At 40.6% G+C, this 26,613-nt stretch overlaps 1 pseudogene; it reads left to right on the top strand.

Annotated features, from left to right (window-relative positions):
• The first annotated feature begins 509 nt into the window (after positions 1 to 509).
• On the top strand, positions 510 to 3,681 carry LOC121841060 (annotated as a pseudogene).
• The last annotated feature ends 22,932 nt before the right edge of the window (positions 3,682 to 26,613 follow it).

Below are 26,613 nucleotides of genomic sequence, written 5' to 3'. Positions count from 1 at the left end.
AAGGTATTTGTAACTCGGCTTCGATTACTAGAGAGAGTAAACATTTAAAACGCCACAACATGTTGACCAAAAACTGTGACTAGCCTCCGTCATTTTAGATGTGGGAGCGAGCGTTCGAAATTAGTCCATCTCTTTCACCTTTTACTGGGATACAATCTGATCACTCTCTCTTGGTGGTCCCCGTGTAGTTGTGATGTAGTTCTTATCAAAGCCCTCCTGTCTTGTTGTGACAGCTCTGATATTGTTTATTGAGGTGGATGTCAGGTTTAATTAGCAATCGATATGGAAAGCGTTTGCAGACCGCGCTCTGACGTCATACTCGATTACCGTTTCTCACATTGGTCTCAAATTCCCAAAGCCTAGGCTAATTATTGGGAAGGTTCATGTTGATAAAGTACAGCTCATCCTTCCCTCCACATCATGTCCCCTCCTCGCTGGCCACACTCACTGCATGCTTTTTTAAATTCACACCACCAGCCTCCAGACGTCGTTTTCCTTTTGCCTAGGAGATGATGGACGGCGGGATACTGGATCACCTCATGCCCAGTTCCGGAGGCTCTCGGCGTGGGATGGTGGGCTTTCCGTACCATCTAAGCCACCATCATGTTTACGAATTAGCCGGTCATCAACTTCAATCTGCGGCCGCAGTTCCTTTTCAATAGACGGATTACTTAATGGTTCCTGCACAGCTTCAGTGGTTAATTCGAACCCCCTCTTGTCTGGCTGTGGTATGAATGGAGATAACCAGCAGTACAAGCTGACAGGTAAGCAAAACGAAATACAATACAAATCAAAAGGTTGGCTGTAGATCAAAGGACTAAACAAAGAACTGAAAGTGCCTGTATGTCCTGTATATCCTCTCCATAAAGCGTTAAAGAGGGAATCCAAATCCTAAGAAACAAAGAAGCAGTCTTCTGCTTTCAAATGAGGCTTTATGCAATTCATTTCAGTGGAGAGCAGCATACGAGCTCAGCTCCAAACGTGAAAACCCCTTGTGTTGTGACAGGGTGGGAAAAAAAATCACAATTTCTCGATTGTTAGTAGAATGTTTTACTGTGTTATTGTTATCATTATCAGGATCAATATTGTGTGATTAATAGTCTATAATTACTACTATTTTCTTACCATCGAAAACGGACATAATAACCTAATTTATTAGACGATATTTTATTAATTTCTTTATAAAGGACCACAGAAAGAACGTATCCTTGCAAAAATCATTCAGGCTACTTTTGCGACTCTCTTGTTTTGTATTCTCATGCTAGATTCGTGTGACCCAGACAAGGATAGCCCCGGTTGTAAGAGACGACGAACTCGCACAAATTTCACTGGTTGGCAACTGGAAGAATTAGAAAAGGCTTTTAATGAGAGTCACTATCCCGACGTGTTCATGAGGGAAGCACTGGCTCTGAGATTGACTTGATAGAATCGAGGGTACAGGTAAATATCAACCATGTCCACTTTTTGGAATTCACTGTTGTTGGTTTGTTATGATGTGTAGCCTAATGTTTCTTAAACACTGATAGGCTGTTTGAACAAAGGAAAGTAGGCCTATTTATTCCCCATGTCTCTTACACAAATATATTACAATGGTCTCTTTTAGATATATAGCTGTCCTGTAATTCCTGTCTCTTTGTTGTTTTGTACTGTGACCAAAAACTCCACAGGAGTTTGTGTAATATAGGCACATAAAGGCCTATTATAGTATGTGCAGTACGATGCCTCAATATATATACATACAGTACGATGCATCAATATATATATATATACATACAGTACGATGCTTCAAAACTGCAAATGACAGCAAATCCTTTTCACAATTTTAAAAAGGAAAACATTATCAAACGTGAATATGTATTTAAATAACACATTATACGATATATTTATAGAGAGATAGTCTTCGAAATCAAGGGTGATACGAGCAGCAAACCGAGTATAAAGAGGACCTCTGGTTCAAGGAGAAATACTTAAAATATGGCTAAGCCATGGAATGGTCAGTTCATTTGCTGTACTTGATATTAATATAAATTGTGTAGATTCAGTCGACAAGGCTATATTATTTGCACTCAGACATACTCAAAATTAATATATCTACATACATCTACGTATGCACATTCAGTCTTTCCTATATAAACCTATAAAACACCCAAGTATACACAAACATTTATGAACTTGAATATTGATACATTTTCAAGTCCTACATTTTTATAAAGGACACACCTTTCCCCCATCTCTCCTCATCAGTCAAATGTCCATGCACGTGGACTTATTATTGTGATCATTTGCACTTCTGATGTCAAACGCTCATATGTATATTGTGTTATGCACAGAGAAAATTAAAAAAAATTGACATGACAAATATAGGACTAAACCAGCGTTTATCGGTTTTGTCTTAGCATACACAGCTGAAATAATCAACTAATCATCAACCTTTGATCATTTGAATCAGCTGTGTAGTGCTAGGGCAAATACCAAAACGTGGACCCCTTGAGGTCCCGAGGACCGAGTTTGGGAAATGCTGGTCTAGTCCTATATTTGGCATGTTACTTCTAGCAATTTTAGGCAGTTAGTGTTGGAAATTTGAGTATTTGTAACCATATTAAACCATGTATTATTATGCATTTTATTGGGACACATGGGCCCATCATAAGTGAAATATATGTTTTCATGGAGCATTTTCCAGATCAGACAGACAGCATTTAACTTTTAATTGAATAATGAAGAAGGCACAAGCACACGGAATAATTGTAGGTCAATTGGAAAATAAATATGCGTATTTTTGTCATCGCATCTGATAATAAACAATTGTAGGCCTACAAGCAAAGAGGCTTTGTTCTTTGGTTTTGTGTCATTTGGAACCATCTACAAAACATTATTCCAATGGTTCACTGCAAGTATTATCCTGAATTATTATTATTACTTTGTATGTATTTTTAAAGAAGAGTGGACTTCTTTTTGAACGTAGGTAACATGATTTGTTTCTCTAATATGCAGGTATGGTTCCAAAATCGTAGAGCTAAGTGGAGGAAAAAAGAAAACACAAAGAAGGGTCCAGGGCGACCAGCTCACAACTCCACCCAACAACATGCAGTGGAGAGCCCATGGACGCGGAGGAGATCGCCAGGCGAGAACTGGAGAGGATGGAGAAAAAGAAGAGGAAGCAGGAGCGAAGACTGTTGAGGTCCCAGAATAAACTTTTGTCAGGGGACCTATTTCACACCCCAGGATCTGACAGTGACAGTGGAGTGTCACAAGTGACAGACAGTGAACAAAATCCACATTGTGACTCTGTAGGCCGAAACCAAACCCAATCGAGCTGTGACCAAACACCACAAACCCTCCAGAACCAAAGACACTTGAACCAAGATGCTGGTGGATCCGAGCTGGACTCGTCCGACAGCAGTCAACAGTCAACATGTGCGCCAATAGCAGAGTCTCCACCTTCAGAAACTGAACCCATTCAGCGTAGAAAGCCTTCTATCCGACTCCAGACCAAGGCGCAAACCGAACATAGATGGATTTTCTGCCTTACCTTCTTCGCGGCCTTTGATAGGGAAAGGACATTTCTTACTCTATCCTATCACCCAGCCGCTTGGATTCCTTGTTCATCAGACTGCTTTGAAGACAACACCACCAGACTCAGATACTGACAACTCCACACAAAGAACCCCTAGTGAATGACAGCTTATCTGCCAATACTGGACATAAAAACCACAAGGAGTCCAACAATCTCAACGACGCAAAGCAATCAAAGTGCAGGTCAACTTTACCGCGAAAAATACTAGTTCCCCACAGAACAGCCCAGGCCTTGTTACCTTTTCCAGTAGCAACTGTAGTCAGCCTTCAGCCAGTTGTAGTGCAACATATTTCCAAGATGATGATGATTCAAAGTATCTGCCATTAGACAAAAAAGAGCAGTCTGTAAAAGACTACCCAGAAAGTTCGAGTCTGTGACAACCAACTGTCCACCAGAGACAAAGACAGAGACTCAAGATGTCGTATGGAATAATAGACCTATAGGTGAGAAAAATATTGATAGCGTCAACAACACCTTTCATTTGCCCAAGCTCAATCACGTCTTAGAATATAAACTTTCATTTCAAAGATGACATATATAGCCTATTTTCTGATGATGATGGGTTATAACCGTGTGTGTGTTTGCTGCGTGCGTGCGTGCGTGTATATGTGCACGTGTGTGTGTGGTGGTGGTGGTAGTAGTACAAGCCCCCGCCCCCTGTGTAACAAACTGTAAAAATACATAAAACCACAAAAATCCTCAAAGGCTGTAAAAAGTATTATAATATTTATATATGTAAGGTTTTCATAAATAAATCGATTGTATACAATGCATCCAAACCGTGTGAGACCTTAAATAGCCCGTATAGTGGGTATAGGTAGCGCTTTCTGCTAAAATCTGACGTTGTATTTTGTGTATTGCTTTAACAAATGTATTCATCTATAAGCCTCACTGAAATGAGGTTACGAGCCGGAGGCGAAAGGACCCGCTCGACTCCTGCAGAGTTTTGATATGAAAGTCATTATTTTCCCGGTGGCTACTGCAGGGTTCAGTTTATTTTTAGCCCAAAGGGTTATTATACATTACCGATTTCTAGTGATATGAAATCACATAAACTTCCAAGAATAATAGAATTAGCATGAAAGGCTGGGGTGTCAAATTGAAATACGAAAATAATAGCCCCGGCAGCTGGGAGTGTGTTTGTGCATATTGGATAGGAGATGGGAATTCGTGGGGCGGAATTTTCATGAGCTTTTCACTTTGTCAGGGCCCTTGTAGCCGGCTATATTAAGATAGATGTTCGATGATATCCCTCATTGTTCTGTCGCTTACATTGATGTTTCTGTGTTATCAGCCTATTGATCATGCGTCGGCTGTAATAGGACGGGCGAAGCAAACGTGCCCTATTTACAATAGCAGAACACATTTGTTCTAATAGGGTTGGCGGTCCCCAGGGATGCTGTGCAGGCTCGGGGACATCTGCGCCATGGCAATATTAGCCATGTTGACCAGATCTAAAGTCTAGGTAAGAAAGGAAAGACCATTCACAACTCAAACAGCTTGTTTTACAAGATAGGGCCTTATAGGTATAACGCACGTGAAAATGCCCTCAATAACACGAACATCTAAATCCTAAAAATGGAAAACATCCATTCCAGTGTGGTGTAGTTGTTCTTAAATACCCAGAGGCCATGCTACTCTTTTAGGGTCTTGATTTGCAAATAAATTGAAAATAATCAGAGGTGCAGCTTTACATCTGAGCCGGCGCAAATGAATTTCTGAGCCTGTGTCCCTTTCAAAATATTTACATAATTTTCACCCGATGACTGCTGTTTGCTCAGAGGAAGCAATGACTTATTGGGTGTGGGTGAAGGGGGGCTCTTGGTATAAGAGACAGGCAAAAGTGTATAGGGAAAGGGAAAATGTAATCTCAACAGAGAGTATATAGGCCTATGGCAGAGACAGAAAGTCAATAAGCTAATGAATAACTTATTATTTGATGAAAACAGATCCAAATACAATGGCCCTTGGAAGTCCTCAACCCAACAAAGATAATACTTTTAACTTTTATTAAATATATATTCCTATACCCGACATAATATTTAAAGACATTATCTTCTTATTCAGCCAGCCGCAGCCTGTCCAGCTCCCCCAATTATTGAGCTTTATTTCTGTCAATGAGTTGCCATTTCGGATAGGCCATTTGGAAATTAGAGTTCTCTGGATGTGTCCTTCAATACATATATATATATTTTTGTGTGTGTGTCTTATTTGGAGCGTATGTTGTATGGTAGGGGGTGTTCATGTTTAATTCATTAGCATACCGAACAGGAGTATCGTGGCTGCACACTGGTGGCCTTAAGGTGAAATTAGCGATTTGCTTAAGTAGTTAAGCTTTTTTTTGCCTGAGAGCTGCACGCTGTATGATTCAAGACAAACTATCAATCGATATGGCCCAGGCAGCCTCCAGGAAATGTGTCCTCCATGAATCATACTTTATGAATTCATTTCTACCCGGAGAAATTTTCAATTTGAACGCCGGATCATTATGGGAGAGTGTAAATTGTTTTGCTCTATTATGCATCGGACGCCATCATTTTCTTTCTAATTACGGAGGTGTCAGGTCGGGCTGTCATGCAGGCGCTGATTTTCAATTTAACTGATCATCGTGCATTCATTTTCCCATTTGATAAATCTGCTATCTCGACGCCTCTCCATGCCTGGAATGCTAAAGAGACACAGACTGGCAAAGTAATAGGGCGTATATGCAGCAATAAGTGCAGATCAGGCAGCTAATTTAGCACCTCCTGATATTTCATTTCCATTTTCATTTTCAACTCTCAAAGGAGGGAAAAGCAGCCCAAAGGCAGAACTCGTTCGTATTCAGCATCAGAGAGGGAAAAAAGACTACGAAAAAGCTTGTTTTCAACGACACATCCAAATTGGGATATCAAGCTTAATTAATGCTAATTGAGTTTCTCAATACGTGTTATTTTTATTTAATAGAAACAAATTTGCGCAATTAATTATGAGCGTGATATCAAGAACCTCATTGCAACATTCTCTTTACCCTCCCTCGCAGCTTTGAGTAAATTAACTTATTTTGTCATTTGCCATTTTTTGCAAACTAAGGGGGTGAACCAAATCCCAACCAGGAATTATGCCATTGACATTATTTAAGAATGAAAGAGGCACACTGTTTATATTTTTACAACATGCAATGTTCATAGCACACACCAATGCCGAACTTAACAACATCATTATACAGATATGCCTACGAATGTATTACTCATCCACTTACGTAGTTTTTCTTCAGCATTGCATGGGCCTATTGGTGTTAGAAATGAATGAGTGTAACATCAATTTCTAGTCATGAACCAATTCATTAATTGTTGTCTCATCATTTAATTTGTTACAGTCTTAACTATTTGAAGATGGCTAGGACACATTATTATAGGAATTAACACAAAGAAAATTGTGTTTAGTGACCTGCTAATTCGTTGGTTTTGTAGATTATAGGAAAGTTATCAAGCACTTTTCCTTATACATTTTCCAAGATCATGTTTCCTAACAAGCCTTTAGGATATTTTTGAAGATTCTTTGAGTTTCTAAGTGGTTTTTCACGTATTATTGACAGAGGTTTTCTACAAACTTGTCACTAATAGTATCTGCTTAGCAGGGCTTTGTTTCAGTAGCTCGAAATGAGCATGAATGTAGAAGGACTGTGCCAAATCAATTCAAGATTGGAATGATCAGTCATACACGACAGACATCAAATGACAGATTTGTTTAGCTATTCGATGTGGATCTATAGCTAGTCCTACAACATAGCTTAGTATATGCGTATATGACTTGCAGATGTGAGCCTATATCTTATATCATAACCAAACAAAGCAAATGTACACCAATAATTTTAGGCTACAACAACCCATAGACAAAACATGGCAAATTATTCAATTTCCACGTGACTCAAAATCAATTTAGGCATTGACCGTAAAACAATGCACATGCCTATGATAATCCTATCCCACGTTAGTTTGGCCAAGATCAGAGCGATTAAGTCTGTCGGTCCATTAATAAGCATGCGATGTAATAAAATCCTAAAAAAGCATGGCGGAGTTGCTCCAGCATAGGAGCCAAATGTCAGTAACTTTAAGCGATTGTGTTAAAGATCCAAGTGCCAGTGTTCTCTTTGGGTATCACTGGGACAGAAGGAAGTCCCCTTCATTCTCTCACTGAATTAGCTAAACAACGTTGGTAGCCTAAACTAAAATGACATCAATTTGACATAAAGTCATTGGATACATTGATGAGATTAGTCGATCATAGTCGATCATGAACAATGCACTACTAGCCCATAGCACAAACTGCACCATGTCTTATAGAGCATCCAGTACAATCAAAGCGTGACAAGCGAGAAGCCAGCAGTCTTTTTTTGTAGCTATTGGCCAAGATAAAAACATAGGCCACTATAGGTAGAACGTTGGCTATACACTCTTAGAAAAAAGAGTTCCAAAATGGTTCTTTGGCTGTCCCCATTGGAGAACCCTTTTTGATTCCAGGTAGAACTCTTGGGTTACATGTAGAACCGTTTGTGGAAAGGGTTTTGGGTTCCATGTAGAGCCCTGTGTGGAAAGGGTTTTACATGGAACCCAAAAGTGTTCTACCTGGAACCAAAAAGGGTTCTTCAAAGGGTTCTCCAATATGGGGACAGCCGAAGAACCATTTTAGGTTCTAGATAGCACTTTTTTTTTTACAAGAGTGTAGAGATGTGTGAAGACGGAAATATTCTATTGAAATGTTAATGTCTGTTGTGTAATAGGCCCACCCATTTGAAGAACTTCTATAACATTTAATTATCTCATCATCTCAACTGTCGCCTGTCGGCTTTATCTGCAAATTCACGCTTGGAAAGTACAGGCAGTGGGGGACTGAATTAGACTCTATCCATCTGTCATATCAACCAACTACATCAAACCATGTGGGAAACAAAGGCAACCACCTAGAATGATTCAGTTATTGTAAGGTTCGAGGTATAAGGCCTAGCTCCAATCTGCTTTCAGCTACGTTCAATACAGTGTGTCTCAAAATGCTTCCTCTATAGCAAATGCATCTTGTCATATCCGGATGTTGACATTCTGGTTTACATTTGAGGCGTTTACCATCCATTATTTTGACCTGGAATAAATCAACATCATAAACATGACCCAGAAATTAACACCAACTCCCTTGGTCATTGTGGTTATTAAATATCTAACAGCCTGTGACTGCAGCCCTGCTCTTCTCTGCTAATTATCACCTTGTGAAAAGTGTTTCATTAGCTTTTTTTTCATTTAATGAACCAACCACGGAATTCCAGCCAAATAACTAATAAGGGGTCTTCCTCAAAGTCACGAGTAATGACATTTAACACAGGCCCATGTATGATAGATAGACCTATAGCCTGTACAGCTTATCTAGCCACTCTCAGCTTATGTGTGATATGGATGGGATGTACTTCCTCAGTAACCCATATGTCAACACCCACATGCTTTAAAAAGATCACTCAATCTGTTTCCAAATCCATTCAGCAAAAAAAAAAAAAAAAAAAAAAAAAAAAAGAAACCCACATGGAATCAATAAGGTGCTGCCACGTCTTATTTGCTTTACTCTTTGCTCCCAGAAATGATATCATGGGTTACATAACAGATAGATCATGCATTTGTTTGTATGGCGTTGCATGACCAGCATTCATCCAGCACACATATGCACGATCCACCTGGGTGATACCTACTGTATATAGAAAGCATTTTATGTTTTGAAGCTAGGTTATATTCAGACAGTTTACAGGGCATTTCACCACCACACATGTTTCACCTGTGTTGATATGCCACAATAAGACTAACCACTTTGTGGTGTTTCAGGAGAACGGTAAACAGGCATTTTTCCTCTCCCGACTTCCCAGGGAACCTGTGACCCAGAGGTTAATGAAGCGTGAAGTGAAAACTCCTGAGATGGATGAGTTAAAAGTGTCCTCAGATGCTAGCAACACTGTCCAAATCTATTTGTGGATGCTGCTCTTTCATATGCCTCAATCAGTCTTTTCAGAAGGTAAAAACGCCCCATCTGTGGATCCTTGGCACTTTTCAATCTAGAGGGCTTTTATCTTTTAGTATACTGTCGCAATGTAAAGTAATATATGTGTGTTGTCATAGAATACCCTATGAGAGATTGAATTGAAAGTTCAAAAGTTTAGTTAATTAATAGTCAGAGGACAAAAAGCTAATGGGCAAATGTTGTGGCTGGACATAGGACTCTCTCAACTCCATGAAGGTACGTTTGACATGTAACATTGCATACGGATCATCTCAGAAAATGTATTGTAATCAATAGGATGTAACACTAACAAAGTTCACTATCATGAGATTGATCTCCACTTGCTTTGTTGATGATCACCGTACTTCAATAGAGGAATACATTGAGATATAATTTCCAATGTCTGAACTACACTGTAATAAAACAATTCTGGGAGCTCGTAAAAATGGAACATAACCTCCTGTGGCATCTTGGATCTGTCACTACAAGTCAAATATCCAGATAATAGTAGAAGTGTGTGGGGGGGTACTTTTCAGTTTCAGTTCCAGACCTTAGCTGCCCTTTGGAGTGTGCCTTCAGTTGCACCCTTTGGAGTGTGCCTTCAGTTGCACAGTGGTCATTAAAGTAGGTTGCTGTTCTGCTGGAGGTTAGGCTTTGTTAAATGATTTGATAGGAGGACTGTTGTCATTGATTTGGGTCAAGCCAAACATAGCAGGACATGAGAGAAATTGCCATAGGGTGTAGTTAACCCAAGGATAATTAGTTATTACTTCAGCCCTTAAACTGCATTAACCTTTTCCATTTCATACAGGGGATTGGTTCTGATCACACTGCCAGGCAGTGTTCCATCCTCCATCAAAAGTTAGCTATAAAAACCATTACCCAGAACACACCTCAACAGAGAGATTGTCTCCCTGAGTCGTCCCATCAAAGCAGTTTCTCCAGCTTTTTACTTCTAACTATCCTTTTAGAAATGTCCCCAAAAAGGCACAGTTTTTAACTACATAAGTCAGCTCCAGCAAATGAAAGAGGTGTCAGAGGTTGGTTTAAAAAAAAAAAACTTTACCAAGTTACCATGCAGCCTGTAACAATTACTCCCCAGTGTTGTTTATCAAAGTTACTCATCCTCATGGTCTCGATACATAATTACTTTTAAATAACATCCCTCACAATCCGAACTAAACAGTGCATGGGCTGGTGTTAGTGATCTTATTTCAGCCTGCAGCGGAAGTGTTCTTTAGCTAATAGGCATTTTCTGGTTGCAATTAAAATGGTTGGCGTGAAGGTCTTGACATGTCCTCCAATAGGCTAGTCACCAGCCCCCAGCTCTCTCCTTCCTTTCATCATTAAAGTGGTATTGCAAATGCTCTTTACACATCAAGGCCAAGACCTCGGATTTGACTACTACATGCACATTATTTAATCCTTGGACTCCCTGGTAGTACTGACACGTACAATTCTGTCATTAATGCGGCTGGAAGCTCAGGGATGGACCAGACACAGGGTTTCACTTGAGGTCCAGTTTTTTTTTTATGGGCCATGGGAAATAGGGTCTAACTGGGCCTGAAATGTCACTATCAAAGTGTCCTGTAGACTGTAGAGGAGGAGCATGTTATGCCTCTGTCGCCAGTCCGATCGATCACATTAGAGCAGGAAGTGGGGGAGATCTGACAGGCCAGAAACACTTCGATACTGACACACTCTGGGAGCTTCAGGCACACTTCTTGAAATAAAAAGAAAGCCTCGTACCAGCCCTGTAAGTGGGTGTGATTAGGCATAAAGGATCCATTGTAAAAGGCTGAAGAAAATTAAAGATAGGGACAGAATCAATGCTGTTTTCCTCTCTGTAGTGTGACCATATCCATCAACAACCACCGAGATGTCTAAGGACGCTTCCCTGATCGAACACCTTATTGACGGCTAGAGGAAGGACCTGAGGAAGGGAACCTTAAGACATAACATTCATTTCAGCGCTATCGATAAGCAGGCCAGCCTTTCAAAATAACCGATTATGGCACAGGAGAAATAATTTAAGCACCAATTTCCACAGCTTTGCCTAATAAATGGGGAGTTGGATGGATACATTTACTGAACAGTCTGAGGTTCTCCAGCAGGCAGGCTCCCAAATAGGAATTCAATTAAAAGTAATATATGTAAAGTAGATATCAGTAGGAATTTAATGCACACTGGTATGCAACTGTGAAGCACAAACCACACATATTACTTTAACCCGAGATGCCATATGGAAACTAAATGGAGGTAGTGTTGAACATTCAAGATGCATAATAGATTTGCACAGAGACATTCCAATCACTTGGGTTATGACAATGTGTCCACTGAAATTGGCAAAACAAGCCTTACCAAAATCTAATAATCACATTTGGTATGAAACTCAATCTTAATACATACTCATGAATAAATGAGCAAGACAGCATAGGGGGCAAAACTGTATAGAAGCCTGCGTTAGGCTTCTCACATTTCTCCTCAGTGCTACGCCATACGCTACTATGGTTAGTTTTGGCTGTGCAAGGCTGTGTGTGCTTGACTCACTAATCCAATGTGTTTGCCAGCTTTGGGCCACCCTCTGTCCAGGAGGTACTGTAATCCTTAGTAATACTGGCGGAGCGCGCACAGAGCAGGATGGCTTCTGATCGGGGAAATATTGACTGTAATAATTTGTTGCTCGTTCCCAGAAGGTGCACCAGCCATGTTTAATCAACAAACAAAACACCCAATCTAACCCTAACTGGGCTGCCACTCTTTGTGGATCCAGTAGAACAAGTGGCTGCGTGACAACATTTACCCCTCGTTAATTGATAGTTTATGGAGATCCTTATTGAATACTTGTATGGTGGAGTGAAATAAAGACTTTGCTTCTCAGTACTAGCCCATGGCTAGGCCATAATGTTACTGAATTGAAGGGAGTTTAGGTGAATGGGCCAAACAATTGGTCTTGTGGTCCTGCTCTTTAATTGTACCTATGTGCTGCTCTCCTATGTGGTGCTCTCTTCTGGTCAGGTTTAGTAACCTATTACACTGTAAAACCTTCCCCTGTACATTTACAGCATTATACTGGCACCACAGTGACCAGCTTCATACTGTAATTTTGCTTTACAGCATAGATGATGTAATATGTTTTACAGTACTATTTGCCTTACTGTAAAGACATATTACACCATCCTTGCTGTAAATTTGCAGGGATGCTGTAATGTTTTACAGTAAGGAAAATAGTACTGTAAAGCAAAATTACAGTATTAAGCTGACAACTCTGGTGCCAGGATAATGATGTAAATGTACAGTGAAATTCTACCTCAAATCTAAATGTAAGAAAAGAAATACCTTTATACATAAAATAAATGTATTCAAATAGGTAACAAAATTCAAAACGAATGAACAACACAATTGACAATAGAAGTAACAAGAAGTTACCACATATGTAACCAAATAAGAGAATCATTAAAACACTAGTGTAAAAACTATATTGTGTGCCTGTGCATCGGGGCTGTGGGGAAGAGAGAGACAAAAAGGGAGAGGGAGACGGAGTTAAAATTGGGATTGGGTACAGTCCTAGATCTTCCGATTCTGTTCTCCTAGCTCCAACAAACAGAACTAAGTGAAATAAAACAAGGAAAATGGTAATAAGAAAAATAGAAATAGTACTATATATACTACCGTTCAAAAGTTTAGGGTCACCTAGAAATGTCCTTGTTTTTGAAAGAAAAACAAAAAAATTATCCATTAAAATAACATCAAATTGATCAGAAATACAGTGTAGACATTACTTGATAAATGATCAGCCTTCATTTCTCAGAACAAGAATAGACCGACTAGTTTCAGAAGAAAGGTCTTTGTTTCTGGCCATTTTGAGCCATCAAACCCACAAATGCTGATGCTCCAGATACTCAAGTAGTCTTAAGAAGGCCAGTTTTATTGCTTCTTTGATCAGAACAAGTTTTCAGCTGTGCTAACATAATCGCTAAAGGGTATTCTAATGATCAATTAGCCTTTTGAAATGATAAACTTGGATTAGCTAACACAACGTGCCATTGGATCACAGGAGTGATGGCTGCTGATAATGGACCTCTGTATGTAGAATAGCCATTTACAACATTAACAATGTCTTCACTGTATTTCTGATCAATTTGATGTTATTTTAATGGACAAAAAAATGTGCTTTTCTTTCAAAAAAACAAGGACATTTCTAGGTGACCCCAAACTTTTGAGCGGTAGTGTACATAGTAACAACAGTAGCAGTGATCAATAAATACATGTCCATTGGGGTGGACATTGACCATAGGTGGACCAACAGTCAGACTAAATTACCATTGAGAAGTGTGGAGACAAAGTGAAATAAAACAATACAAATAATAATAAAACAACAAAGAATCATGTGTACATTATTAGCAACTGCTGCAGTGATGAATGTCATTGGGGTGGGGGGGGCAGAGTAAACGTCTTTTTTTGGGGGGGGCGTATCACCCTCTGAAGTGCCTTTCGGTCCGCGGCGGTGGTGTTGCCATACCAGTCTGTGATGCAGCCCAATCTATGATCAGGGGCAACTCTGTTTGGGGTAAGGGGGGTTCAGAGGAGGTGAAACACAACTGGACAGTTTGGGCAGGAGAGCATCCAGGACAGAGAAGTCAGTGCAGCATCAGGTGTTCCTCATGGGGTTCCGTAACAAACCTTTGTCAGCTCTTCTCGCCCCTAGGACAAGCATAGAACAAGAAAGAATAGAATGAGAGACAGAGAGCACCAGGGCCGTTACTCTGTGGGTAACAAGACAGGGAACAAAGGACATACCAAGTTGGTGTCGTGTATGTGAACTTGCCTCACTAGAGGTCTTCATTCAAACTCAGTTTGCTCTTGGAAGAATGGGGGCAAGGTAGGATTGAGAACAAACAGCTGGCTTCCTCTGGGCCACCCCTGTCATGCCACGTTGTTCCATCTTCAGGATTCATCATCTTGGGTTGAATCGAACCTACAGCATATATCCAGAATAGTTTATGAAATCAATTGAGGTATTGAACAAATGTCAGTCACACAGCTATATACACCTACCAAACCATGCAAACGAATACAACATTGCTATAGCCTACACAATATCACAGATTATTTTACTCAGATATACAAATATTCTCTTTCTTGGGCTGTGCCACCAAATGTTTGCGAAACCACTGGTAAAAGTGAACAGGTTTAGCTAATGCTGTAACATTACAGAACAATGTTTTTTAAATTAAACAAATGGCTAGCGGGAGAGGCAATATGGACAATCCTGGCTTACAAAACTATGATTTATGTTGCGCAGATGAGAGCCAAGTGAACACTCTGTTCTGGTGTTTTTGCTTCTGGTGTTTTGCCATTTATGCTCTCCCCCATTGAGTAGAATATGTCACGGTGACATCTAGATGGCTACCAATATTAGTTATTTCTTGTGTAGGCTGCTATCCTACTTGAAATACTGTATAATCCTGGAGGGGAAAATCTGACACTTCACTTAGTTTCCACCACCCGACACTGTGTTAGGCTACAGCTGACCAGTGGCACTGCACCTTAGGTCGGCAGGCACCTCATACATATAAGGTGCATTGGTCATTCATATCAGCTTTAGCGGCTCACAAGTATGGGCTTTAGCGGCCCACAAAATGGTTTATGCGGAAAATGCGGCCCGTCAAAATGCTGCTAGAAACAAGCCATTTTCTCTGTGGTAATGGTGGAAACAGAACGGTCACGATTCTGCGCTCAGTGTATTCTCTATGGCGCTCAGAGGCTGCGATACAGCCTATAATCACAATATTCTCTCTGTGATGTTTTTCTAGGTCACACAGCTAGAAATTTACAAGAACTTTAGAGCAGACCGAAATGGCTTTTGTCAACTCGAGCTAGCTAGCTAGGAAACGTTAGCAAGCTATCTAGCAATGGTTAGCTATGAAACATGCAGTAATTCAACGTTGGCTAGTAATAAATATGCTTATTAACAAGGCAAAGGTACTATCCAGCAGCTGATGAAAATATACCTCCACTTCACAGCCACTTCAAGAAGATATTTACTAAAATAGTCTGAGTTTCATGTGGCCTGCCTGATCATTTGAATCTACTGTAGGCATACGCTATTGCTGTAAAGAAATACAATATGTTAGAGTAATATTTACAGGAGGCGTCCGAATTACAGTTATTTTCAGTATTTACCCATAATGCAGTGTAATCTACTGCATGAAATGCTGTAAAACACATTTATGGTATTACACTATGCATCCTACAGTGTTTTACTGTTGAAATAATAGAAAGTCTTACAGTGTATGTGAATTTGGCTGTACATATCTGCTGTAGGCAGCCCCTAAAGCTATATCTAGCTATATCTGCGTCTCGGTGGCACCGTATCCCTGTATAGTGCACTACTTTTCACCAGAGGCCTATGGGCCCTGGTCGGGGTTGGTGCACTTTGTGGGAAATGGAGTGCCATTTGAGAAACTCTGTATATATCACTCCTTAATGAATTCAGTGGAGAAGGGCTTTCTACCTAAACAATATCTTGTCTCGGTTATTTATTGCTAATCCTGCCTCCTCCTCTGTTAAGTTCCACACTTTCTTTTCTCTAGTCGTCTCCTATGTGAATCCAACATGGAAGACATGTATCTCAATCAGTATTGTTATTTTCCTTTCTTTGTCCTCTGCCCTCTTGGGAATGTCATGAACATGCTGACTATTTGTATTAACAGAATTACTTGCAACCCCACCCCCAAAAAACACTCGGAAATCTGATAGCAAATATACATTCCAATACCACCCCAAAATTGCTAAGCTATTGTTCAAAGGAGGTCATTAAATAAATGACAACACATCCGTAAACTCCTTTACAAAGGCTTGCTTTGTCATAGGAGATATGGGCTGTGTGCATGTTCAAGATATCTTCAACTACAAAGCACTTTTCCATTAAGGAACAAAAAAATGAGCAGAGAATTGTTCCTTGGAATTTTTTGGGCAGATAACGATTCTTATCTTTATCAGCAGTTAATCTTCTGAGGTCAAGATTAAAGGGAAATGTGAAGTGAACCCCTAGTGTCCCCAATTAAAAAAAGAAAGAAAGCAAGAGGGAAAGAAAAGAGAGAAGTAGACTCTGCCATAGATTAGCCTGTTCTCCAGTCCCCTAAGTACTGCAGAGAAATAGAAAACAACACAATTAAATTATGACACCTGACACTTAGACCTCACTTCAGTGAAAATGGACTAACTGTAGAATGTGAGATACTGTCAGCCGATTAATGTGTGATCACACACATTAGCACTCTCCAACACGACATTTTCTGATGGCTTCCCCCATTTTGAGCTACCCATGGACATCAGCTACTCAAGAACATGTCTCTAAAATGTGTCCTCTCATGAGCTTGGGGACAATCATATGTTAGAGGTAAACTGATTGCACGGATTGCGATCATATCCAACGCAAGTGTTGACTGACAGATGGACTGTGCAAGCTTCATTCTCTCCAAATGACATGAAAAGTAGCAATTAACGCATTATATATAATTACTTCAATAAACATAAATTCAATGGACTTAAAGTAAGAATGCCTGTTCCAAAAGTCATAAGACAATCAAACAAGCTGTTGTGACATTATTAAAGGGGGTTACATGTTTATGTTAGAGAGATTGAATGCACCTGAGTTTACTTTAAAGCCAGGCCACAGTATCTTGGCATTGAAATAGGCCAATATTTACCCTCACGCCTGGTGTTATAGGGTCAGTCCTTTACATTAGTTACAGTAGAAAATGAAATATTTAAAATGGGCATCCTTTCCATCTCTAAATGGAGAGAAAGCATGTTTAACCATTAGAGTCGGAGCGCCCACACATATTACAATACAAACAACACCTACACAAGCCCACTCAGAATAACAGCGCACACTTCAATATCAACAAGAGACATGATTCAAATGGTAGTCCATGTGATCTCAAAGCAGTGCAACACATTTAATTGCTGTCACCTGAGGTCGCGAACAAGCAGGAACCATTTCTGTTCTCGAACCTACCCTGAAGATTTCTTCGGCTGGTCACCTCACGCGGTGGCATACAGTGCCCATTACATTGCCCCTTACTGGAGAAGTTTATATTCATAAGGAGAGCAAGGAGGGGAGGGACATATTGTCACTCACTATTTTGCACAACTGGTAATTAACGGTGTAACTATTTTAACAATTTTACAGCTTTGAGTGCAAATAAGCAAAAATACTGGGAAGTAATCGAGTAGTGCCCACTGACATCACTGCTCACTTAAGATAAGCCAGGCAATATGATACAATCATGGCTGGGGAAGGATATGGCTAGTGAGTGAGGGAATGCGTTTAGGACAATATAGGCCTACCACAGCAAATCTGTTACGTTAATTACAGCCCTATTCTCACAACCTCAAAATTAGCTGGGCTAAATGATCTGCATTTGTGGAAAAGTGAAAGGAATCAATTTGCATGCCAAACGTAACCCTGCAAATTTGATGAAGGATGGTGTGTTAATATTTTCCCATTAAAGATGAATGGAGGTCACCACTGGCCAATTTGGCCTGACTAGATCTTCTAAAAGGAAATATTTGAATACCGTTCCATTGCATAGAAAACCAGACTTGGTTTACACCAGCTGCTACTGGCAATCTGCATCAGAGAGATTTCACAATGTCCACCTAACGACACAGCTTGAAACAGTCATGACAAAACAGTCAAAAACACGTTGTTTGTTTCTTTCCCTGGTTGTGTGTGACATACGTTTGCTCTCTATCATGAAGAGATGCAAATCTAAACATTCATCAATCAGAGCATTTTGTCACAGGAAAGTTGATCAATCATCCCCAGTACTATATATCTTAATAGTGTGAAAAGAGCGTGATTGTGCTTGAGATAGGCAAACGAGGAAAGGGAAGGAAGGGGAAGGAGAGTCAATCCTCTTGCTCCAGTGGTCCATGGTAGATGGATGATTCCTCAAGGTACATTTTTTAGTTCAGTTGAGCTACATTGATTTGGCAGCATCGGGTGGATGTCACACATGCACTGAACAATGCTCAATGACTTTGCTATCCTATTCCCATTTAAATTGCCTCTACTTTTCCTTTCTGACACCTGTTTAAATCAATGTCTTCCCTGCAGGTCATGGGCTGAATGTACAAGGCGCCCACCGACCACCTCTCAAATCCACTAAAATCAACACAATAATTGAAATATTTTCAAGCTGATTACACTGAGGCCGGGGCTGGCTGGTTGCTAAGAATACGCTCCCTGGTTGCTAGCGGGAGTAAATCATCTTGCATTATTTGATTTTTGTTACTGATATGAAACCACTAGTCCCTCGATTAAATGTCTCACAGTCAACTACCTAGGGGACAGAGGGGAGAGACAAAATAAAATAGTCACTGTGAACCTGTCAAAGGGATCTCTAACTTCCCCTTCTCAGGGCTTCACATCTACCTGTTTATGTTTGTTCCAGTTGAAATAACAAGAGCTCGGCCGGTTAGAGTGTGATTGAGGAAAAACAGGACAGACATGGGGAAATGTCAGCAAATCACACATCAATCTTGGTTTGGTTAAGATCATTAGATATTCTAAGTGATCCGCCTAGCCCTTATATCTACACATAAAAACATGATATTGACAACTTAATACAGTTTGTATGACACAAAATAGCGAAGGCCAAAGACTGAGGTCAAAACATTGATACAATGCTACATACAGAAGTGCTCCCTAAACAGTCACAGATAAATAGGGATTTTCCTAAATAAATTCTGCACATGTCAAAGTCAAACGGTGGCTTTGTCCATCAGGTTGAGATTACATTAAATGAGGGAACATTATCAAACTGGAACTTTCCATATAATACCATGTTATCATCCTGTTTTAAAATGAATGTTGTAAAGGGATTCAGGGATTAAAAATTAACATATTTTGATAGAAAAACATAAATTCCTCATCAGCGCTGTATTGCAACTTGAAAATGGTCAAATTCAGACTTGGCACCTATTCATTTTTGCCCCTGTGAAAGACCACACCATGCTGGTGAATATAACTAGCACTAATACTTTACTATCACACCGTGATACAATTATCATGGATTAGACCAATGGCTTGAATTGACTTTTATCATCCATCAAGATGAAAGAGAGAAGTACTATTCTGCATCCATTAGATCTGATGCCCTCTGATTACCATTGGTTTCTATTCCATCTCCCCATTAGCTCTGCATTGGGAAGGATTTGCTGCTGCAAAGACATGTCAGACACTGAAGGCTGCTCGAGCCTGCCTTGCCAAATGAGATCAGTGCTCACAATAATGGTGGGGTCAAGTGGAGGGACAGCCTCTTTAGTCCATGGCAGGCTGACAGCCAGCATTATGTGCTTTGAGTACAGTACATAGACATGTGATCCCACACAATAAATTAGGAATAGCAGGAGGACTGAACCTGGTGGCGTGCCACACACAAAGAGTTCATGCGACACAGAAGATGTGAAACGAGAAATAGGGGTCTCAATGTTTTTGCGATTGTATCAGTCTTTGAAACCAAAAATATCCCCAAATACTAAGAGTACTGTGCCACAGACGTCCTCCAGTGATTAAAATAAAATACTTTTACTATTTAATAGTGATATTCCCAAGTATAAATACAGTAAAGTATACACACTAAAGGCAAAAAATATATATGTTTTGAGCAAAATTGTGTTTTTAGACAACTGGAAACTTCAAAGAGTAGGGCATTCAAAGGGTTGGTCTGGTGGGAATCCCATGATGTCATCGGCCTTCTCGTTGCTTGAGGAACAATAGAGGAGCAATAGAGATCAAGAAAGGCTCCTCCCCAGTTGTGTCATGTCATGACTTACCTGGACCAGCTAATGAGAGGTGCTTTTGTTACAAATCAGGTGTTCAATGAGGTGAAAATTAGAATGGAGTTCCACTATAAGGCTAGAATCTGCAGTTGCTACTCCATATTTTGGACTAATCAATGAATGATATATACCCATTGATTCTTGAAGAATATAACTTATAAATGACTCATGAGCTTGGTTCAGCTGAGGTGTCAGAACCTAGATTATAAGCTTGTTTTTTCCAATGTTTGTAAGCAATGTAAAATGTGAACATCCAATTTATAGCCTCATAAAACATGGTTAAACTAAAGAATATGATATAAATGGATGGTCATCCCTGCATCTATATGGGTTAGCTAGACAACGTAATAAATAATGCGCACGCTTCAATGGGGCAGAAGTCTGTGAGTTGTGGTTCTGGATGGCCAGATAGCTACCAACAATGACAAGAAACTGCCATGTGGGGAATTGTAAGTGACTGTTTCAGGTAGTTTCATCTGGTTCCCGGAAACCATGTCTTGCTTTGAGGTGTTTTGACTGATTTCCATGTCAATGCTAATATGTCAAAAATTCACTAGCATGGAAACCAATAACTGTAACGACGAACTTGAAAGACAACAAGTGTTCATTGTGCAAATGCCTTTATGTTTTCAAGCTAAACATTGGTGAATCAATATTGTTTACATGTTGTCAACAATCTAAGCCAACTCCATCTGTTTTGCCCCACCGTTGCACACACACGTCAGTTTAATCCAGGGGAAGATACTTTGCTCAGGGGAATACCATAAATCCATAGAAAGTGGAAGTCCATCCAAATTACAGTTATGTTTTTAAATGTAAAAATGATGATGAGGCCCAAATGAAACACTTGCTTACTCAAGGGGATATTTATCAATGGACTGACCTCACCATTGTATTCCTTTAATTCAAAAGAAAGAGATTACAAGACATGTAACCGGATGATTTGCTGACCTCATTTATAAGAGCAGCCTTTCTCACAGGTTTTCCTTTTCTCTCTCTCTCTCCAGCCCCTATCCCTACAGTATAAGGCAGGCCAGGCTGACAGCTCCTCTGAGAGGGGTCGGCAGTGATCCCCAGCCTGGCCCTAACAAACATGACGCCTACTGACTAGGGCCCCTTCATTAGCCTGCAGTCAGGGCTGGCGTGTGGCAGCAGGATCGATAAGCCAGTCCCGCTCCTTTTATTTACCAACTAGCCGCATTTTCTTGTGGCTGACTGTCTTCTTTTAAACAGTGCCGCTGTTTAACTGCTTTATTGGGACTTTGTGTGGGACCATCTGGTCCCCTGTCCTATAAGTCTCTCCTAAAGCCCAGGCCTGACAAGCAAGAGATATGTCAATGCAGTCCTCAGCACAAAGCAACATCTGCTGCCTGACGCCCACTATTGTAAAGGGGCCATTTGAAATCTGTCCCCTCTCCCCTTAACAGCACACAACAGCTCCTGGTATTATGTTTTTGCCACTCAATTAGCATTATCATCCAGCTGAAATAGAAGCCAATTTACCTTTAATGACATCATTGTTAGATGAGTGACAGCGGTCGGCGCGACGACTATCGCTAGATAAACGGAGGCCTGCCCCTGTTTCCCCGGACTGGGCCACGGTGAGGACTGAGGAAGACCAGAGCCAGCTAAATCACAGTGGCCTCAACTCACCCCCTTCACCACCAACATTGTTTCCTCCGGTTCACAGAGGCAGTGTGCTGGAAAATTCTGAGTCCAGATTCATTAGGTTTCCAGTGTGCCGCTCGGAGTCAGTTAAATTGATACATTTCCTAACAAAATTGAAGTGCTTTTGTGGCTGCGCCTGCGGGATGGCTGGTGACCCCGCCGCCCACTGAGCAGCCGAAGCAACCTGAGATGGATCCATTAGACCGCTAGACTGCTTATTCCTCTCCCCTCCATCTCTGACTGACACTGTAAATCTGAACCAATTTCAGACCTAATCACCATTACAAACCTCTTCCACTGTCCATTTGCTCTGCAATTCGGAATACACTGCCCAGATTGGTTCAGAAATACCAGTTTAGAGGAGCTCCTCCCATTTTCTCTGGTTAAATGTTTCATGACTGGTCTCTTCTTCCTGCTGGTAGGGTAGGAGGAGCTCTTCAGAGGATGAGGAACCACTACCCATACATACCCAGTAAAAACAAAGGGCCTTGAAAAATTCCTAAAATATCCATTGAAACTATAGAAAGAAAATATAAATAAATGAATAAACACACATTATTCAAAAAGATAAGTGTTAAATTCAGGAGATGACAGACAGGGCTCAAGGCCACACTGCCGGCAGTGGCAGAAGGGTGTTCCTTGAATAACAATCACAGTTACACCTCCAAAACATTTCCTCATCCACTAGCCATTTTTTACCCAGCTTTTATCTGTTCACTCAACCGCACGGCGCTAGCGAAGCAGCTGGAGGATATTATTTCCCTGTTGGCCCCAGTCATATAACTCTGCTTAATATGCAGTCTATAATTTAAGAAACTTTAATAATAACCCCAAATATTTGTTTGCTTCTTTATTTTCCTCGAACCTCTCTTTAATCTAACCTTCAACTTTGTTCAAATTCGAGTAAGTGACTCTGAACGTTTACACACAACATGCAAGAACACTCAAGTGGTCTGTATTATTTACACACTTAAAGACGCACTCCAGGATCTTAAGCACAACAAATTCATAACATACAGTTACGAATTGGATTCATGTCATACGAAATGGATGACGTAGTACACAATTTGATGACGTAGTACACAATTTGATGACGTAGTACACAATTTGATGACGTAGTACACAATTTGATGACGTGGTACACAATTTGATGACGTGGTACACAATTTGATGACGTGGTACACAATTTGATGACGTGGTACACAATTTGACGACGTAGTACACAAAAAATGGGGACCACTTTTGGCTCACGAGCACCACTTTCAAAACGACCGGCTGAAATTATACAAAGGTTTGAGATTGCATCTTTAAATCATAGTAGTTCAATCTAAGGGCTTCAGTTGAAAAGCACTGAGTTAGCCCCGTCAGTCTTCAGATCTAATTATTGCTGCTCCTCATATCCTCTAAGTGCAGTGGAAACACATTTTAATTGATATTGAGATGTTTATGCCCTCAGAAAGTAATTAAGATTTTCAATTAATCCTTTTCCATTTCTGGACATCTTGGCTCGGTGTCCTTGAGCGTCCAGCGATTAATTCCCCAAACCTCCACCGAATGAAAGAACTTTAATTACTCTTCATTAAATCATGGTCCTGTAAGTGACCCCATCCAAGGCTGCATCAACATTCAAATGAAAGCAGATACAAACTCAATGCAATCAAATCAAGGTGGCACGATCCCCTTCATCCAGTGGGGTCAGTGATGTTATTGCGGAGGCCTTTTTAAGATCCTTGTACATACAGCTGCACAGGTGCTGTAAAACCTGGGAATGCTGTTTATTGCTTATGAGGGTGTGAAGAGGTTGGTGGGCATTAAAACCAGAGGCTCTTAAGTGATCAATACTGTAGTTCTGTAGAATCAATTAAAATAGCCCACTCACAAAGTTATTCGGGCTCCTCTGGGACAGAAGTAATGCATGCACTGACCTCTTCAACTCTCACCCATTCCTTCATTTGCTTGTTTGGCTAATACATTCAACTGTGCCCATACACAAGATTGCACTGTAACATTCAGCTCCTTATCAATCAACATAGAAATGTGTGCCGTGGTGCTACACAGCTCGCCCCTCAGAGGTGTGTATAAAAGGTGGACCATGTCCTCGACCCTGATATGAGAAAATAATCCATCCTTACAGTACTTTCTTTTTCCTTTGAATTACATCTCCCCAAACCCAATGTAAAGATGCACATGATAAACGTTGACTGGTTCAAACTTTGCCATGTTGAGAATAAATAACAATTCCTCCTTGCTGCCTCTTGCACTGGCTGTTTTGCCTACACATAGAATCACCGCCCGCTTAGGCAACAAAGTGGTTCTGCTTGGGGCGTTATGGTGATATAATCCTCGTGCAGTGGCCTGTGGTAGAGTGGGGGCTGAATGGGGTCTGAACCCTCTATGCCAAGCTGAGATAACATTTGTCACTGGGGCCCTGGCTCCCTATCTGGTTGTGATTAGTGGACAGTGGCTCAGAATGTGAAATGGCTTTGCATCATGCCACATGTTTATTTAAAGAAAACTGGCTCTGGTGACAGGCAGCTGATCTGTCCTTTCTCGAGAGCGCCATTGCCTGCCCTCATCCAGTTCAGTCCGCGTCCTTTGTGGAGGCCATCTTTAGAGGGGTTGGGGGATCTTTATGGCTGCTACCAAGACCAGAGATTTCACCTCATTGTTGTTTCATGGCTCTTTTAAAATACCTATTTATGTTATTATGCTTTTGGCCACCAGCTTTGCGAGTTTGAAAAGCACAATATTGAAAACCAGGAGTAAACATAACATACTGTATGGGTTTTACTCTTGTTAGACTTTTCCTTTACCTTAAGAATGAAAAAATGATACCATAATTTGAAAGATTATCATTCCAATTCTGTTACTAGACCAAACTCATCTTACATCCCCACCCACTTCACATAGACCAGACAGCCCAGACTTGGAAAAAGCACTCATATACAGCTTGCTTAGTGGTGAAAATGAGCCAGCACAGACAGAGCAGATGATTTTAAATTCACTAGGGCCTACTTCTTCATTGACTCTGTATCGTCCTCCTTTGCTAAACAGCCAGGGTTTATCATCTGGCCTCCTGCTTAGAGGAGCTTTAATCAGACAGCATTCCCCATAGCTCTGATTTAAAGAGAATTTTTGCTTCACAAAAGACCAAGACGTGTAAATGAGATGTGACATTTTATTTGTGCAGCGCCGTGCCCGTAAATAAATAAATATCCGCCTATGACAGACAGAGTGAGGCTGCTGGGAGAATCTCTCTACACATTGCACTCCCTGGTTAACTGTCACACCATTAAATTGTCTTGCTCTTCGACACATCGCCTTCCGATTGGTTAGCAGATGTAAAGTGAGGAAACACTTGCCAAACAGTATCCGAAAGGCATGGAATTGATATTGCGAATCATATGTGACACAGTGACTTCTCTGCCCTGTAATTGATCTGCATTTAGGCTACAAGGCCTGTGAACACTGGGCAGGACTCATCATGAAGCACTAGACTAGAGCTACCCTATGTCCCCAGACAGGAAGTCTGTTTGAGCAGTTTATTTGTACTTCTTACTGGGACTGATTGGATCTTCAATTTTACCTGTGGTGTAGGCAGCTATATACCTCAGTGGGTCAGAAGATATCTGGCTCTAAGTGGGACCTTAGTTATTGCTCTTTCATGCGGTGGATCTATCCGTTCACTCTAATTAAATTGAGTTTCTTAATCAGGCTCTTTTAATCCGGAGTCTTGTGTGTTGGGACTTGTGATGGGATTTTGAAAGGGAATACTCCTGATTCACAGAAACATCCTTATCTCACTCTCCTTAACTATTGAAATAAAACTTGCAAATTAGGTTTGTGCACTTACAATGAGATCCCTTACAAGAGCCTTACAATGAGATCCCTGAGCCTTGTGCTCTGGGGTAGAGTGAGTTCAAAGTAGTTCAGAAGGAGAGTTTTAAACGTTTTAAGCTTCTCATCAACAAGCTGCAAATGATTTGTTCAATTGAAATGAAAAGAAATGGTCGTCACAGCTTGAGTTTATGTACTTTGAAAAAGAATAGATGTTCATGATCCAAATGGCTGACAATCCCTTGCAAAGCAAGTAATGTTTGCAAATACAATACATACAATACACACAGTAAGGACACCGTAATGAAAGTGGTATGATTCTGACAAATAATAAAACATTCCATTTATATGCCTGTGTACTCTCCTCTCACTACAACCCTTCCTGGCAAATTGAGGAAAACATCCCAAGACAAATCTCCAGGAGATATGTGAAATGACCAATACTCCCCCTTCCCAAAATAAATGGGTTATATCTTTTAGACCTGGGTGACCACTCTAACCTATCCCAGGGTAAGCCTACAATTTCAGGTCCCGTAAAGCAGCCACCACTCCCTCCACTGTATTAGCTCTCTGCTGGGGGAGTTCATGCAGTTTGGACTTTAAGATCCAGATCAGGGCCAGGGTTGATAAGGCTTGTTCTAGCTGGGTATCCAGAGATA

The sequence above is a fragment of the Oncorhynchus tshawytscha genome, linkage group LG27, assembly GCF_018296145.1.
Source record: "Oncorhynchus tshawytscha isolate Ot180627B linkage group LG27, Otsh_v2.0, whole genome shotgun sequence".
NCBI lineage: Eukaryota > Metazoa > Chordata > Actinopteri > Salmoniformes > Salmonidae > Oncorhynchus > Oncorhynchus tshawytscha.
The sequence above is the reverse complement of the archived record's forward strand: the minus strand, read 5'-3'. Positions and strand labels throughout refer to the sequence as shown.